Source organism: Acyrthosiphon pisum, chromosome X (assembly GCF_005508785.2).
Source record: "Acyrthosiphon pisum isolate AL4f chromosome X, pea_aphid_22Mar2018_4r6ur, whole genome shotgun sequence".
NCBI classification, from domain to species: Eukaryota; Metazoa; Arthropoda; class Insecta; order Hemiptera; family Aphididae; genus Acyrthosiphon; species Acyrthosiphon pisum.
The window spans coordinates 75,236,295-75,254,012 of NC_042493.1; the positions used below are offsets into that span (position 1 = coordinate 75,236,295).

At 28.9% G+C, this 17,718-nt stretch overlaps 1 pseudogene across 1 annotated transcript; it reads left to right on the plus strand.

Annotated features, from left to right (window-relative positions):
- The first annotated feature begins 6,206 nt into the window (after positions 1–6,206).
- On the plus strand, positions 6,207–17,128 carry LOC100167008 (annotated as a pseudogene). Its single transcript, XR_511096.2, has 3 exons — positions 6,207–6,524; positions 15,061–15,255; positions 16,330–17,128. The product of XR_511096.2 is annotated as an uncharacterized LOC100167008 (transcript).
- Positions 17,129–17,718: the final 590 nt, after the last annotated feature.

The window sequence follows — 17,718 nt, forward strand, 5'->3', positions numbered from 1 at the left end:
TATCACCCCTACTTAGGGGCTTTCAAAAATATTATTATACCATTTCTTGTTCCACGTTTGTATTGATTTGTACGACACTCCTATTTTGAATATTGAAACGAAATCTGCAGTTTTAAACGTTTATTCTTTAGGTACATTTCGTTATTTCTGTATGTTGTAACTTACAGTGTTATACAGTTCAGTTTACAGTGTAGCTTATGCATACTGAACATAATATAACTTAGGTATATGTGTGTTGTATACTTGTATGTAGAAATGTACCTATTTAATATTTATTTACTATTTATTACTATTTATTATATTGTATTAGTATGTTCTTACTATTATTACCTACCTACTTATTATTATTTCTTATTTTATAGTAATAACACATTAATACAATATTACATTATACAAATAAATGTATAAATAAAAAATAATATACATATATTTTGTCGACTATTCACGAACTCATATAGCATGAACTGTATTTACGAAACTAGTACCCAGACAGCAATTTTTTGTTTAATAATATTATTATAACATTATAATAGCGAATAATATTAGTATAACGTTATTATAATACTATTATAATATTATCATTACAAAATGCTGTCTGGGTATAGACTTATCAGGACGTTTATGAATTATTCTGATTTTTAGCTGAATATTAGGAACATTCATTGATTGATTAAATATTTATTTTAGGTCATAGGTGTAATATTTGTTTAATATGCCGTTTCGTGGTTCTCAATATTATGTCTATTACCTACAATCATGGCTGGCCGACTAGGGATCATATCATGATACCTTAATATGCTCTTAAATAAGTTTGGACTTGCAAATTCTAAAAATAGAATTGCAAATACTTGCAAATAACTTGCAAAATAATGGCATAGATTTAAAAAAAATTGCAGTACTTAGGTGGGCCAACGTCACGAATGTATATTCCTCCACTAATTTATACTCTATAAATATGTACTTATTGTCATGTTACTATAATTAACTACACTCGTTTTAAAAGAAAAAAAATAGTGAAAATTCAAAAAACTTATGTGGAATCTTGTAGGAAATATTCAAGTTTTTCGAATGAGCTTAAATAAAAATATCAAACATTTATTTTCAAAAATTTAAAAATGTCAAATAAGAAGTATGAAGTAAATATTCTAACTTCAAACCCTCATAAAAAACTATTGTAAATTTACGTTCAACTATTTTTTAATTCCAATATAACTAATTTATGAGGAACCTTGTATTAATTCCCAAGATTTTTTACAGAGCATATTTTTAAAAATTTCAAATGTCTATAAATAGCTCATATACATCGAAAATATTTGGAAATTACACTATAAATATTGCTAGTATAAACAATAATAATATAAAAATATAGGTACATTAATATTATACTTTAAATTTTTATATTAAAAGAATAATATAAAAATTTAAAGTATTTAGAGTACCTAATTTATTATTGAATTACAAGAAAATGAAAAAACCGAACTGGTTTTGAGTACAAATTCACATATTATTTCAGTTTTTCAAAATTATTAAGAAAAGTAATAATTTTTACTTTTAACCTACCAAAATATCAACATTCATGATATTAAAGTTGAAATATTTTTAGATTCTGAGCGGAGCGATGCACGTATTGATTTTACAATGATGTGTGTCTTTTATTTTTTTTTTGTGTCTGTGGGATAGTAAAAATACTTCAATTTTCTTTAAAAACATCTTTTCTTTTGAGTTATTTTATATTTATAGACATTTCAAATTTTGAAATTTTTTGTTATTCTATAACATTCAATGCAATTTTAGTTGTTGGGTCAAAAAGCTTGAACATTTAATACAAAGTTCCTCATAAATTGATATAATAGTAGTTAAAAAATATTAAAAATTTATAGTCACAATTTTTATTTTATAGGCATTTAAACTTTAAATTTTTACGAAATTCATCTTTATAGAATATAGGTACTATTATTATATTTTATACAAACAATGACATTTTCAAATGCATTATTATTTGGGCAAAAATTAATTTAACCTACTGTAATTGTTGTACTAATGCCTAATAACTAATAGTAAAATAAATTACTTTAATCACAATAATATGTCATCAAATGTAGGTACTTAGTAATATTATAGGTTGATAGACGGCCTTCCCTCAAAATCTTTTTTCTTATTCAATGATTTTATATCTAGCTAAAATATGTTTATTTTTTACTACTTTATAATTAAAATAGTGAATAAACAAATTTCTCACGAGTGACAAAGCCAAGACGTTATTATTATACAATTTAGTTTTTTTTATGTTTTTACATTTTTTTTCAAACACCTAATATTTTACATTTAAATAATATTGTAGTATTGACTATCGTGTGTGTTGGCGACTGCTGACTATAACGAAAAAATATATATACACTATTATAATATACATATTACAGTTATGAGTTATGTTTATGCTATCTAATTTTACATTAAAAAAATTCTACATTATTAATTCGATGACGTAAATAAAACAATTTATTGTGAAGTTCATTGAAAAATTAATTATTCTACTTATTTTTCATAGTTTCATATAGTTTAATATGTCATTTTCAATGCGATATTACTTACTGCAGTTCGTCGAGAAATTTAGAAATGATTTTCATAATATCATATTAAGTGCTATCCACCGATAAACACGTAATGTGATCTTACGATTTACAGATATATATACTTAATATTTGTTGTAAATTATGATGGGCAATTCAAAATGGACAAAATGCGTTTATGCGGTACATAATTAATAATTGTACAATAATCGAACGAGCATATTATATAGATATAATAACTACTTTTGAATGACTATATATTGTGAAATAAGAACGGCAGTAATTATTTAATTAACAGCTGCATATATATATATATATATAAACAATTTAAACATTAGTTATACCTTATATTTTACCTACGTTATATAATTGATTATTAAAATAGATATGCGATTACTATATTTGAAAGCTTGTACCTATACGTACCTAACCTAACCTAGGTAGTAAGAATAAAGACTATACCTAATAGACTATTATATGACATATTATCTTATATAGGTAACTTCGCAGATATCGTAGTTTACTATATTAATTGAGCTGCAAATGTTTTCTGGAATTATGAACGATGTGGCGTCATATACGATGAGGGGGGCTGGGGAAGTGAGATAGATAGATACGGGAAGATAGAGTGAGAGAGAGGAAGTGAGGAAAACAGATAAATATTATTTCCGCATTTTATGCATTATTTAACAGCAGTACGATTTAATTAAACAGATATTTTAGTTAGGTGTGGTAGCGAAAATTGTGTCCCATTTTTTAAACATTTTAAATATTATGTATAAAAATAAAAACGTTTTATTACAATACTTGTCACAATATTCATTGTATTTTAAAATCCAATGTCTAATTTATTATAACAATAAATGTATATTTTTCATTTCTGTAGTAGGTAATAAAATATTAAAATATCATAATACTATTTAATCAAATATAAAATAAAATAATGTAATATTTAGTAATAATGATATTTGAATTAAGGGATTAGATAGGAATGACTGTTAGAGCAAATGTTTATTTAATACATACTATTTTCTCAATACAGCAAAAAACAGAAAAAATCAATAAAATATGGAAGGTGTAATGTGTTTATTGATAAACCAGTAATTTAAGAATTTTAAATAATATATTGCTGTATTATAAATTAAAATATAAAAACTGGAAATTCAAACACGTAGACGTCGTACCTATCATTTGTATAGCTTCATAAAAAAACTAGTACTTATAAATTATTGCTGTAGTCGCTCGTTTAAAGTCAATAATCTTTATAATTTGTATAAAACTCATGTAATAACAAATAAAAATATCAATAAACAAGTAATAATAATTATCAAGTTTTGCAATAATAACATCATAATAATCGGCAGTTTAGGTTTCACTTATCATTATAGGTGTGTATAATACGTATATAGTTTCCAGCTATAAGGCCAGGTCCCCTACTCTTGTGACTTGAGTTTTTGGCAAAAAACCTTGCCGGAATAACGTCCACGATGGATAATCTAATTTCAACCCGCATTTTTTCCTTTTCGTAGCTAGGTCCCAAGGTCATTTTCGCAGTAGGAAATGGCGAAAATAATAATAATAGGTGTAATAACAGTCCTGTTAAAACACCACGCACCGATAAAGCGACGCTACTTAAAAAAAAAATACGAATATAATTTATAATAATATTATGTGTATTGTGTATGACCTTTCGAACGCCACCGTTTTTTCACCGACTATAACTTGGTATTCGAAAACTATTTGTCTGTTCACGCTTATATTTTAATGTTATTATTATTTATTAGGTATCGATGATTATGGTAGCCGGGACGGGACGAGAATGCGAGAGCGCTTGATCAACAATGTACAACTACTGTATAATGATAATATTATGTATAATTATACCCTTATTACGATAATAGGTACCTACATAATTTTTTATTATTTTACGAGGAGGAACGCGGCGGTGACAATAATAATATACCTGTATTATATTTACTTACATGCCACGACACATACGTGTATGTGTTTGGAAACGAGTGCGATGTGAAGTGCATATAACCCAAGAGGCTAAGACCTAACCTATCGAATCGATGCGTTATTACTTATTACACAATAATATTAAACAGGTACACCACCGATCACTGCCATAAAACGAACAGCGAATTCCAAACAATAATTGTGTATCACATCCGGCGGCGGTTATTATGGTGTTCCGCGATAGCATTTTATTATACAATTGTAATATAATATTATATGTAATGTATGTCACCTGGGAAAAAACGACAAGGAAAAATATCACAAGTAAAAAGAAGAAACGGTCGCGGTGGTGTGTGTTTTTACTTACCTATATTACCTATTTGCTTAAGATGCATTAAAATGTTTGAAAATTAAAAATAACCTTTCCAAGACAATATTGAGCCAATTAACACTATAAATGCCAGTTGTCGTTTTTATGGACAAAAATAATGTAATTTTTATGATATCAGGCCACTTTATACATTTCACACATACATTTCATATACTTATTTTCTAATATAAATTATGAACTTGGCGCTTGGTATATAATAATATTATTATGTGTGTACTGTCTATAGACTATAATATATTAGATAATAGGTATAACCCTGTGGTATGAAGGGAAAACAATGAGTTACCTCCGGTGGTCCGCATATTGTGGCAAATTGATAATAATGAAAGTAATTATACGCTGAATGACCGACGACGACATAATGACATAATATATTATTAATTATTATACTACGCATATTATGTTTGTCTTTTAAATGATAGTGATTTATGTCCAAAAATCATTTATTAGAATGTTCAAAAATCACAAATACAATACGAATGTCGGATAATGTATACCTAATACCTATACAAAAATCATAAAAATAAACGACTCAAAAAATATATTTGTAATTTGTAAGCATTTCAATTTACTTTACAAAATGTTACTACTAAAAACACATATTCTGTGTCGTTTTTTTACCCTTGTCTTTTTTATTACGAGTCATATTTTACCGATTACTGACTGGGTCACACACGCGATTAATTCGGTTCTAACGAAAACGAGACGTATCGATCATTACAGTATTGTTATTATTTATTTGCATTATTATTACTTTTATTATGGTTTTCACCTTCGAACGCGTCGTCGCGTACAGGAACCTCGCCGGCCTGGTGTTGTGTGCGTAAGCGCGATAAATGTAAAAGGTAAAAGAAAATCAAATTAAATCAAACATAATAAATTATTATGTTATGTATAGTAAAACAAACACGCATTAATCCACAAGTGGCCGCGACATGGGATGTGGCGGTGCAAGAGGCGGCGGAGGAGGTGTGCGTTGATTATTATTATGCCGTAGTATCGTTTGTATCGGAACAACGACCAACGATGTAAAAAATTGAACATGTTATTATTATAACTACAATATAATATATTATTTTGTAGAACATATTATTACAATATTTGTTATTATTATTATTATTATTATTATTATTATTCCTTTTAATACTTTAATCGTATAATATAGTTTTATCGGACCGGACAAAGGCCGAACGATAAGATTTTAGCCAAATGTATTCTATTCCCTACTCCCGTATACTTGCGTCTTCGTTGTTTGCGCAACACATATACACACGCACACGCACACTCGCACGCACGCACACGTTATAAGAGCGATCGCCGCTCGCCGTTCGAATGCTTGTCACAGTCAGTCACGTGAGATCTTTCGGCCGCTCGTCTCACTCGTCGTGAACACCTCAACTCGTCTCGATCGTCGCCGGAAAGGCCGTTTCGTCCTCCAGCACAGCAAAATATAGACAAAACCATGTCGGCCGCCATTGCCACCGTCCACTGGCTGATGACGATTGTCGTCGTATTGCTCATCGGCGCCGTCCAAGCCACCAATCATCCTTCGCGTGCTGATAGGCAATCGATCGCCAACCCAAACAAAGTGTCGAACGAGAGAGGTATGTACCGTCATATGACATGCCGAATCGGTCTTGATTTCATACATATTTTTATCGACGATTAAGCAAATAAACTACCTCTATATAATGTGCATTACACGACAGTCTAAACTTTATTTTATTTTTTATCAAAGGAATATCTCTGTATTTTCGAGTAACCTTTAGACCTTAGAGCATCCTCTAATATGGGAATAATAATGGAATAATAGAATAATAGTACCTATAGGTATATATATGCACTATGTTAAACCTAAAAAATATAATCCTAACAGCGTGATAGTAAATCACGATGTTTACAATTCCGCCTAGGAAAATCGCAAGTCCGGTCACGCAGCTTGGGTGCATATTTAATGAAAAACCTTGTCGGAATAAAGTTTATGATGGATAATCTAATAATTCAACATTATTAATTCAGAATTTTTCATTTTCGTCCCAAGGTCGATTTTGCAGGAGGAAATGACAAAGCTAATAATAACGGTAATGGGAAAACACCACATATCGATAATTTTATAAGCGAAATAATGTTATAATAAATGTACAAGTCTTAAAAAATAACGGGTTTTGGACGAATTTTAGTTCTTCAACGGATTATACAATCAAAAGTGCTCGTTATGTAACCTTTACAAAAACCGTCCATTATTGTAAGTTTTATATGATATTATTGACATAACGATTAATGTGCTGCCTATTAAATTAGATTATCGACTTTATTGAAGTTTTACGAACATTTGAATGCAATATAATTAATGTTGTTATTGTGTGTTTTAATTCAAACATTTTGTATGAGCATTTGCTAGACATCATTTAATTTTTTAAATGTTTTAGTTTTTTTTCTATAAATATTGATTAAAACTTTTGTGCTCAATAAAAAATCTTGAATTAAATTAATACAAGATTCTCGATAGGTTACCTTGTAGACTGCTGTTATCTATAAAAATATCGAAAATAAAATGTATGGACACAATTTTTATTCATATCACAATCAGTGGATTATTTACACCTAGGTATCTAATCGAAAATTATTTCCGCTGGAAATTATTGAAGTATAGCTAGTTTACTAGTCCATGCAACCGTGCAGAATGCAGATTTTGGCTTCAGACGTTCCCGAAGTAATCATAGGTACATACGATGTGTTTTACGAACGACGAAGTCTGTTGTCCAGTTTATACTTTATACCACACTACCGCGTCTAATGATCATATACTAAATAGCGTTGAATATAAATACTAGCATTTACAAATAATTATACTCAATGTTAATAGTAACATTTATAACGACTATTAGTCATTAAACACGCACATACCTACGATATAATATTATAATGTATTTTACCAAGAACCCATTCTAGTATACATTCATTATACAACGCGTATACCTATACCTACTGCGAGTAACCGATGATACCTACACGACTAGTTAGTTAATTAGTTATTAGCACAAAAATTAAAACTAGTGTTTTTTTACATTACTTATACTTAACAAATAATAACTTATTTGATTACTTGGGGTTTTATTTCCCTAAGCTATCAAATAATATTATTTAGTGATGAAATATAAAATAATGTGTGAATTTATATTATAATAATAATTTATAAAGACAAACAAGAGTGTAACATTGTAACATTTGTGTATCATTCATGTAACTAACGATCAAAATTCGGTCAGCGCTCCACGATGTCCACTCCACGTGGTATATCTATATAGGTGGTACGTGGTATCATTGTATCAACTATCAAGCAATACCTACCTAATTTGCTTGATATTTATTTTTTTTTTGTATCAACAAGTATAGACTTTGTTTCGATATATTTAGTTTAGTTAACTATTTTTTAACCACACAAACAATATTGCTTTTCGTAATCACTAGCATCAGTACGTGTCTGGGTGTCTGTCTCCTGCTGGGCTTAATCTCCAAAATAATTTATTCGATGCTGAAGCTCCCCGAAAATAAAAACAATAACACTTATTTTACACATCTAAATAAAATGTACTTTTAATTATTTTGTGTACACGCTTTTGGGTGGGATATACTGGACCAAAAAATATATTTATACTTCTTTCGATCAAAAATCGCATCATCTTGGTACTTTAGAGAAGTAATTTTTCAACATTCTCAAAAGTTATTCAACAATTTGGGAAACTCTATCAAAAATTGGACTATTTTATTTATTATGACAAGAGCATAAGATGTTGTCTTAAGACTTAAGTTTGTCACTAAAAATACTTAAGAAGATAATACAAAGTTATTCATAAGTTTTTTTTACTGTAATATTAAAAAAAAAAGGTTTTGCACCTATACTTACACCGCATGGTCTACGCGCGCGATACCTCAGTATTGATGACTATTATATTAAGTTAATAACAGCTGAATTATAATTTCTATTTATTGTATGTAATTTTTTTTGGAAAAATTAAATCAACCTATAACGTACAACTAATAGAAAATAAATTACTTATAGCAATATACTTAATAGACAAAAATAATTTCCTTCGAAATATAAACTGACAGGTTAGGTCAGAATAAGTTTACATCGTGTACAAATATACAATGATTTATCATTGAATTTAAATTTTACGTATTCATTATAGGTTCAATGACAGGTTTACTATACGTCTATACAGGAAAGTGGCTTCCTCGGTTTTCACTTTGTTTTCGCTATGGTTGATAAAAGCCATTTGGTTCGGAATTTCTTGTCATGGTTTCAGGGGCAGCAAGAGATTAATCCGGCCCATTCTCCAAATTCACCGTTAATCCACCCGTAGTTTTACTTGTCTTACATTATAAGGTATACAAATTGAAATTATATTGGTTTTTTGTTTTTTTTTATCATAAATGGTAATAATATTTACAATTTAAAATCATGAAATTTTTTTTTTATAGAAATCAGGTCGATTTGTTTTGTACTGGTAAATTCTATATCATTATAAAATATTTATTTATAGGTAGTGTACATTTACCCAAAAAATAGAAATATATATTATGTGTAAGTATAATTTTATCGAGGCCCACTATTTAATATTTGCCGGCCGTGGTAGCTCCAAAAATGTCTAAGTGCAACATATTGCTACCTCTGCTGCCCCCGTGCGCACGTCTATGTCTTGTCAGTTGTCGTACCTTCTCTGAAAGTTTTTCATAATTAATTTATCTATATAGTTAACACATGAGACTTATATAGGCACATAGGCACATAGCACATTACAACAGAATACAAGTAGGTATAGTAAATGTATACTTGTATGAACTATTCTCATGAAAAAAATTATAAAATATGAATGAATATTTTATAATTTTATAAATATACGTTTGAAATTTATTTGGTACATTTTAAAAGTTTAAATTTAAATTTAATCATAGTTTGTACACTATAAACAAGCGTAATAATAACACGGAGGCACCTATTGCAAAGTATAACGTCATTTCTCATTATGTTTCGCCATTCGCCATTTCGACGGGTTAGACTGCTAACTATTTAAAATTTTATATTGTTATGAGTATTATTATTCGTAAACCAATATTAGATTAATATCGTATATTCGTATGTTTATATCATATAAATTCTTAATTCGTAATAACTAATAACATAAAATAAATTTCGCATGGCATAAACACAATGTAAAAACGTGTTTTTTTATTATTATTATTTATTAGATATTGTTAGAAATTTCATATAGGTAGTGATATTACGAGTATTCCATCGTAATGGAAAATCATTGCTCGGAAACTATTGCGCGTGTACTGCTGTCGTAATCGTAAAATGTAGGCTCGTAATGCATAATATTATAATAATACAATAAAATTCAATAATTAGTGTGCTAAACTTAAACTATAGGAAAATGATAAGTATGAATTTAAAAAAAGACCCCTGCAATCACTCTTAATGTACAGCTTACCATAATCATGATGTTGATGTTGTTGTACGAGTATAGTACGTATATAATACATGTATTCAATATTCATGTTAGTTTCATTCTGATTCATAAGTAAAACTTGTATTTATGTATAAACACAAACCTTTTTAAGACTAGTTACTCAAACATTTATACTTATAATTTAAAATATATCGAACAATAAAATAAACTGGTACCTAATGATATAATAATTTTATAATAAATGGCTGGACTGTGGGTATTTATATCTTTAGATCAAATAATTGATATTGTAGTTCAAACTTCAACAAACTTATATTTTGATTTAAAAGACACTTCACTCCTGATCCGGCCAATCCAGCTATCCAACAGTCTTCAGGGGTCCAGAGATTTTTTTCTATCTGGCCACCCAACGCTGAAAGGCAAAAATGAAATAATATCTTAATGTTTAACCGTGATTTTATTTTTTTGTTTGTCATCATTTTTATATTAGGTAGGTACATAGTAATTATTTTTATTAATTATAATGATTTCAACAAATAGATCAACCCAACAATTTTATTATAAGTTTAAGATTGGACTATGAAAATAAATTATGATTGTATAAACTAGAACTTGAATCATTTACTTTTTATTTATAATGCTTTTATTGGATGTTCAATTCTACAGAAATTTGATTTATATCTCGCAAAATTCAAATATACATATTTTAATTTGCATCTTCCTCTTTTTGAGTCAGACATTTTATGTAATTATTTTGTTGAAACTGATTACTTGAATATAGGAAGAAACCCAACACTTTAATTCAGCTCAATCCTTCAATTATTTATATAAAATGTATACTATTTTCATATTTGTTTACAATAGGTATAGGTACCTAGCTACAGCTGTATCGCACAAGTATATCATAGGAACTTATTTTTCTAATCACACGACTTTTTATTGACATTATAGTCGTTAAAATAAATTCATAGTATAATTTTGAGTATTTCTTTAAAATTATTTTTATATCATTAAATTCCAAAGTTGGAAGTCCAGCCCTAGCTTCGATATTTGTATCTTGAAAATTAACATTAAACGTTTTACAATTTTTAAATTATAATTATTTACCTCTGTTAATAATCTGGTTTTTAAAAGAAAATATTTTGTTTTCACAGTGGCTTATTTATAACTACTTATGTGCTGGGGTATTCAAATGTTAAGCCAGACCAACACTGTTTACTAATTATAAATAATAAACCAACTTATTAACTGTAATGTTATAACCCTAATGCTTATGGGTATTGCTAACGGTGCAGGTAAATTACAGATAACAAGAGAACAAAAGATGATAATTGTATAATTTTTAATAGACAGCTAAAAATAAAGTAATTTATAGCATTCTTTAATGAATAACTTATCTGCATAAGAGACTATAGTTGGGTGACTGCATAATATTTTTAAGTGTTTACTTTTACAAAGTATACAGTTAGAAGGCATAAAATAACCTATACATATGTAGTTACTAGTTAGTAGTTACTATACCTAAGTCCAGTGTCCCACATAAAATTTACTTTTGTTAGTAAAAAGTTGTCACAATATTGTAAAGCTCTTATCTGATCGATTATACTAATAATTAGTATTTACAGATAATTATAACAATGATTTAATGATTTTATTGTAATAATATAAAATTATACTTTTAGTACATAATATTTTTTATAAACTAATTCGTTCACATTTTACGGTACCTACACTTAAAAAATAGGTTGCTTTTTTTAATAAAAATCATATAATTATATCAAATGATCTACAACAATGCTACCTATTCGTAAACTATTTTATAATAACCAAAAATCTGAAGATTTTAATTAGCATTGGCTGCATGTCTTTTATTGTATTGTACTATCTACATTAAGCTGGCGTACATAAATCTACTCGTATCTACTTTGTTGAGTATCTTATAATCTGCTTACACCCGCTAAAGCGCGTCGATCATGGTCGTCATGTTATTAGTGTTTACCATAGATTATTTTATAAAATATTATGTTATTTGATGATTTTATTTTATTTTTAAGTGTGTACCTATACACTCGGTTATCTGCTCTATACTTTTAATTCTGCACATCTCGTTATTGACATTATAAATTAATTTTAATCTATTTTATCACGTGTAACCATGTTGTTAGTTGTAATCATTTTTTAGAAACATGATATTAATATTCGAAGTGATTGTTATTTTTGAGTGTGTTGTATTGTCAATTGAAAAAGTATAATATTAATTTCAAACATGGTTGTAAACTATAGGTATACCTTGTCAATATTTTAAACATAAATCAGTTAATTTCTTAATTTTTATAAATAACATTTTGACACTATTATCATAGTAATTACCTACTATATTATACATATTTTATACTTCCATTATGATTGCAAGAAATTATAGGTTTTATTTTATATTATTGCAATTTTCTTTTTACTTGTATAATTATTAATTACCTACGTACTATATTTCTACATCTCGTTTAATATTTATACACTTTACACATAGCAGCAAGTAAAATACCTACCTTAATCGTGCAGATCAGTTGATCTTACTGAGAATAATAATCTGTATTATAGTACTTGAATATTTTATTTTCGGAATCATTCAAAGTATGTAATGGGTAAGTTCTCAAGGGAATATCTACAATATACGTACTTATATTAGAACATGATCATAAATATTTAAATATTTTAAAGTCCTTTGAAAACGTGCTACGTTTTTGTCTCACTCGAATGAAATGTTTCGATTTTCAATTAATCTGTTTACTGTTGCCAGTGTGTGATAATTTATTTTTTAACAGTCACTTCATTATGATGTAGTATATAAACAGAATTTAGAGTTGATAAGTTGTTTAAAAAGGGAAGAAAATGTATGGTCGATAAATTACACTCAACGAAGTTTTCGACCAAAACATTATATACAAATGTTTTGCACTCAAACGGTTACATTTGGGTTGATTAATGGTACTAAAACAAAAATATATATTATTTATATATATTTAAAAACATCCCCAACCAGCATAATAAAACCGTCATTGGATAAAATTTTAATTTGTGGGAGAGTCATCGACAAACATAATAATATATAATATATTTTTATATATATAATATACATTTTTGTTATGTTATATACTTATATATTATATAGAAACAGAAAAAGTTTTAATTGTTTTGAAATTATTTATCGTGGTGACAAAAAACAACCTTTTGAGATTCTGAGTGCGGAACGATGGATGTATTGGTTTTACAATATTGATATGTGTGCTTTTTTGTATCTGTGTACAACCAACAGTTTTAAGGGTAATTTTTAATAACAAATTGGATCTAGTTGGTACTTTTGGGGAAATAACAAAAAAATTCCCAAAACTTTAACAATATTCGGGGAGAAAAAAGTATACAAGTACTAACTACTATATTCTGTACAATAGGTGTTGATTGTACTTCATAATTGAGTAGGTCACTGTATTGGATGATGTGTTCAATTTGAATTCAATGTTAAATCATTGCATATGAAAAACAATTTTGAGCGGAGGCAGACTGTCATCAGTCTATACTAAGTTTCATATTTTTATTGGTATTATACTGATTTATTTTACTATTAGTAATATAATAGGTTGAATTATTTTGAAGTGAAACTTCTTTACTGAGGGTATGACAAAAATATTAAGTCACGTGACCGACTGATCAAAACAAAACGACGATCAGAATGAAACAACTGAACGCCACGCTAATAAAGCGCATGCGCGTCGGATATTTGCTACGCAACGGTTTATAAAACACTCTTTATCGCCCTATACCCTTGATGGAAGAGATCAATTGCCATTTGTGTTAAGTGGAGACTTTAATGTAAGCTTTGCTTCAGAACACTCCAGACATACATTTTTTCCGAAACAAACTTAATTTATTAATGATCCAATAACACTAACAACAAGATCAGGAACTACGATTGATGTGATTTTTACACGGTACCTACCTAATGTACAATCAAGAACTTAAATATCTTATTTCAGCTATCATAGACCAATAATATCTACTTTTCCAAAAGAAATATCTACAGATAAATCCTCCGACGAATACATGGAAATTGATGAATTAGAATAATTTTATTCTAATTCTTTGTTTTTTTATATTTTTCTATATAAAAAACTATATAGTCTTAAGGATGTACACCATACCTATCACTATTAAATGTTTCAGATTGTCATATTTATTTTCAAAAAATAATAGACAAACATTCTTATAAATGTATGGGCCATGGGATGCTAGATATATGACCTATACGTGGTGCACCCCGGGTAATGGTAACAATATATGGAAAAAAAGTTTACGAGCAATAGGTAAGCCCCGATTAAATATGTCGTTAGCTGTAATGGACCCGAACTGTTATTATTCCAACCTTGCTGTCACGTCACTATTTTTATCTTGTGCCTTAGTAAAGTAGTTTCACTTCATACGCGCGTACTTGTTTTTTCTGAAGACATGGCTTAACTTCAATTTTAAATACGCGTATTTTTTAACGTCAGATGGATTTTGGGGAACACAACATAAAAAATTCAGTAGAAAAGGTTCAATCATTCAAAACTAACCTCCTATGAAGCTTTGCAGACAAATATATTGCCTAATTTCGATTGTTTTCTTTTTTAAGATTCCAGGTGCCACCACCCAACGACACACAATTGCAATACTTCTGTGTATCCGATTTTGGACTGGAAATTGTCCGGCTGGTTTTACCATTCGATGTTCAAATCGTGCCGACCTCTGTACTCGTTGAAGGGCGAGAACGTTTGCGTTGAAAACCAAGACCTGCCAAAGACCAGAGAAATGTGCGAAGACTTATGCGGTAAGTTATGTAACGATGATGGTGCGAGTGTGTGTGTGTTGGTGGATATAGGAAGGCAAATAGTTCTGTTATCGTATTGCCGTGGCATACAATTACCGTAATACCGTTAATAAATACCGTTTATATAATTTATTTGTTTTTAATTAACTATTAAAAAAAAAAAATATCATATATTTAAACAAAAATTGTATTGTTCAATTTAGGATTACGGTAAATAAATAAATATGATATAACGGCGAGGAACAGGATCCTGAAATATCCGATAAAATGTATTTAAAAGGATCGTTTTCACTAAGCTTTGAGCGCCACATGAACTCTGCCAAATAGGACTCAAAGAAATGTCGAGCAGTACCATGACGTCATTTATTACCTTACCAACCCCCCCCCCCAAACATTTGAATCGCCCCACATTCACTTTATACGTTTTGGTGGTTCAGTGGTTGTGACTTTCAGAGATCTCTATGACGATAACCTATTCCCCTTGAATTCTGCATATTATTGTACAATTTCCAACAGTCCGAAAATATTATTCACCCTGGCCTAATAAATTGTCGAGTTAATGGTAGTTAAGTTTTTTCCAACCGATCAGTCATACACACAATAAAACACTCTTTGGTTTCTCGAAAATTAATAGCACAAACTGTCTACCCACTGTGGCACTGCCGAGGAATTATACGACCACCACTGTTTTTTTGCGTACAAAAAGACTTTCATCCATTCCCAAACTCTGAAGTCTCATTTCGTGAAATTATACGACAAACCGTGGAATTATATTAATATATTGTAATGTTCAAAAACTGCAGCCTGCAAGGCGAGTTGCTGTTTCAACGCCTGGCAACGGATTTATCAAAATGATTTACTATATTGTATGCCTACACTAATTCCGAGTTGCATGAAAAGTGTATTAATTTATTTGTTCCATAAGATTTAATGGACCAATCATGGGCCACTAAATCATACATAAGGCACCCTTATTAGCTCCTATTGATTCGTTAAATGTTTAATGATTGCTCGTGAAACCCGGCATAGTAGTACAACATTGATGTAACAGATTTGTTTTTTTTCGCTGTGTAGGTGAATCGTGCGTCATGAGCAACGGGTCGATGGGCATTTGCATGTTCAATCAAATGTGCAAGATCATAAACAACAAGCCCTCCGCCCACCCAAGACCATGTGGCAGTTACAATGTAAATTGTTGTCCCAAGGTATCAGACAGCAACTTGGTACCGTACAGAGATCCTTCGGGAAACATCAACGGGAATGGCGAATTTGAAAACCGCATAAGCGCCGCTGACCAATCGTCCTCCCGAACCGATACAATTTACATCTATCGTTTTCCAAATACTCCAGTTATGGAAGGAAAACTCAATAAGTAGTACTTGTACTAGCAACAGTAACGTAACATTGTTATGGTGTTTAACAAATAGTTACTGAGGTTTTTTTTTCTCTACTTAATATCATTACTTTTATTATAACACTATTATTGTTTTAATTATAACTATTATTATTATTATTATTATTATTTTTTTATCATCATCATGTTATAATATTATACTATGATTACGCGTAACATCGCCTAATAGGTTTCAACCCGTACAATACGTCACTATAGAACCGTACAGATCAACAGTTTTACACGCCTTTTAAACTCTATATTTATTATTATATCCTGTATTGAACGTATTGTACGAAAATGAATTGTTTAAAGGCCAACGCTTGCGTTCCATCGTACAATATTAAACGATGGTGAAACACACATTGCAAGTGGCGTTAGGTACCGTGTTTATTTATTACGTTTAACGCAGTTGGTTTAAGCGTTTATATATTATTATTTATTTTTTTGTTCATGATTAAGTTACTATGTAGTATGTACGGTTGAATATCAAAATATTATAATTCTTAACGTGGTTATCATTAATTATACATTTTATCACTATTCAGTGTATTTTTTTTTAATATTATCATAATAAATCAAATAAATACAGATGTATTATATATAGTTCGTTATTGCATTGCACAAGAAGCCATTAGCTTATTATTTTCTTATCATAATAATAGTATATTTAAAAAAATATAATTTGTATATTTAAGACAATCGGTAATTTTATGAGCTCAATGACTTGCTAACCTTGTGGGTGAACCAAAAAGAAATAATCTTAAGAAAATTATATAAAATTACCTATACATATTAATATTTACATATACTTAATTTCAAATAGGTAGGTACGTATATTTTATTTGTTCACTTCTACTACCTTGGATTTAATTAAAATGTACCTATTGTTGGAATGTAATTCCAATAATATTTTTTTGGGCATCTGAACTCGTAAAATAACGATTTCTCATCTAATGGTTTCAGTTTTTTTGTTGTAATTCAAAAAGTATTAATCTTCTACCTTTGAATTGATATATAATAAAATAAAAATATTTTATAAAACACTATACAAAACTAAAATAAAATAA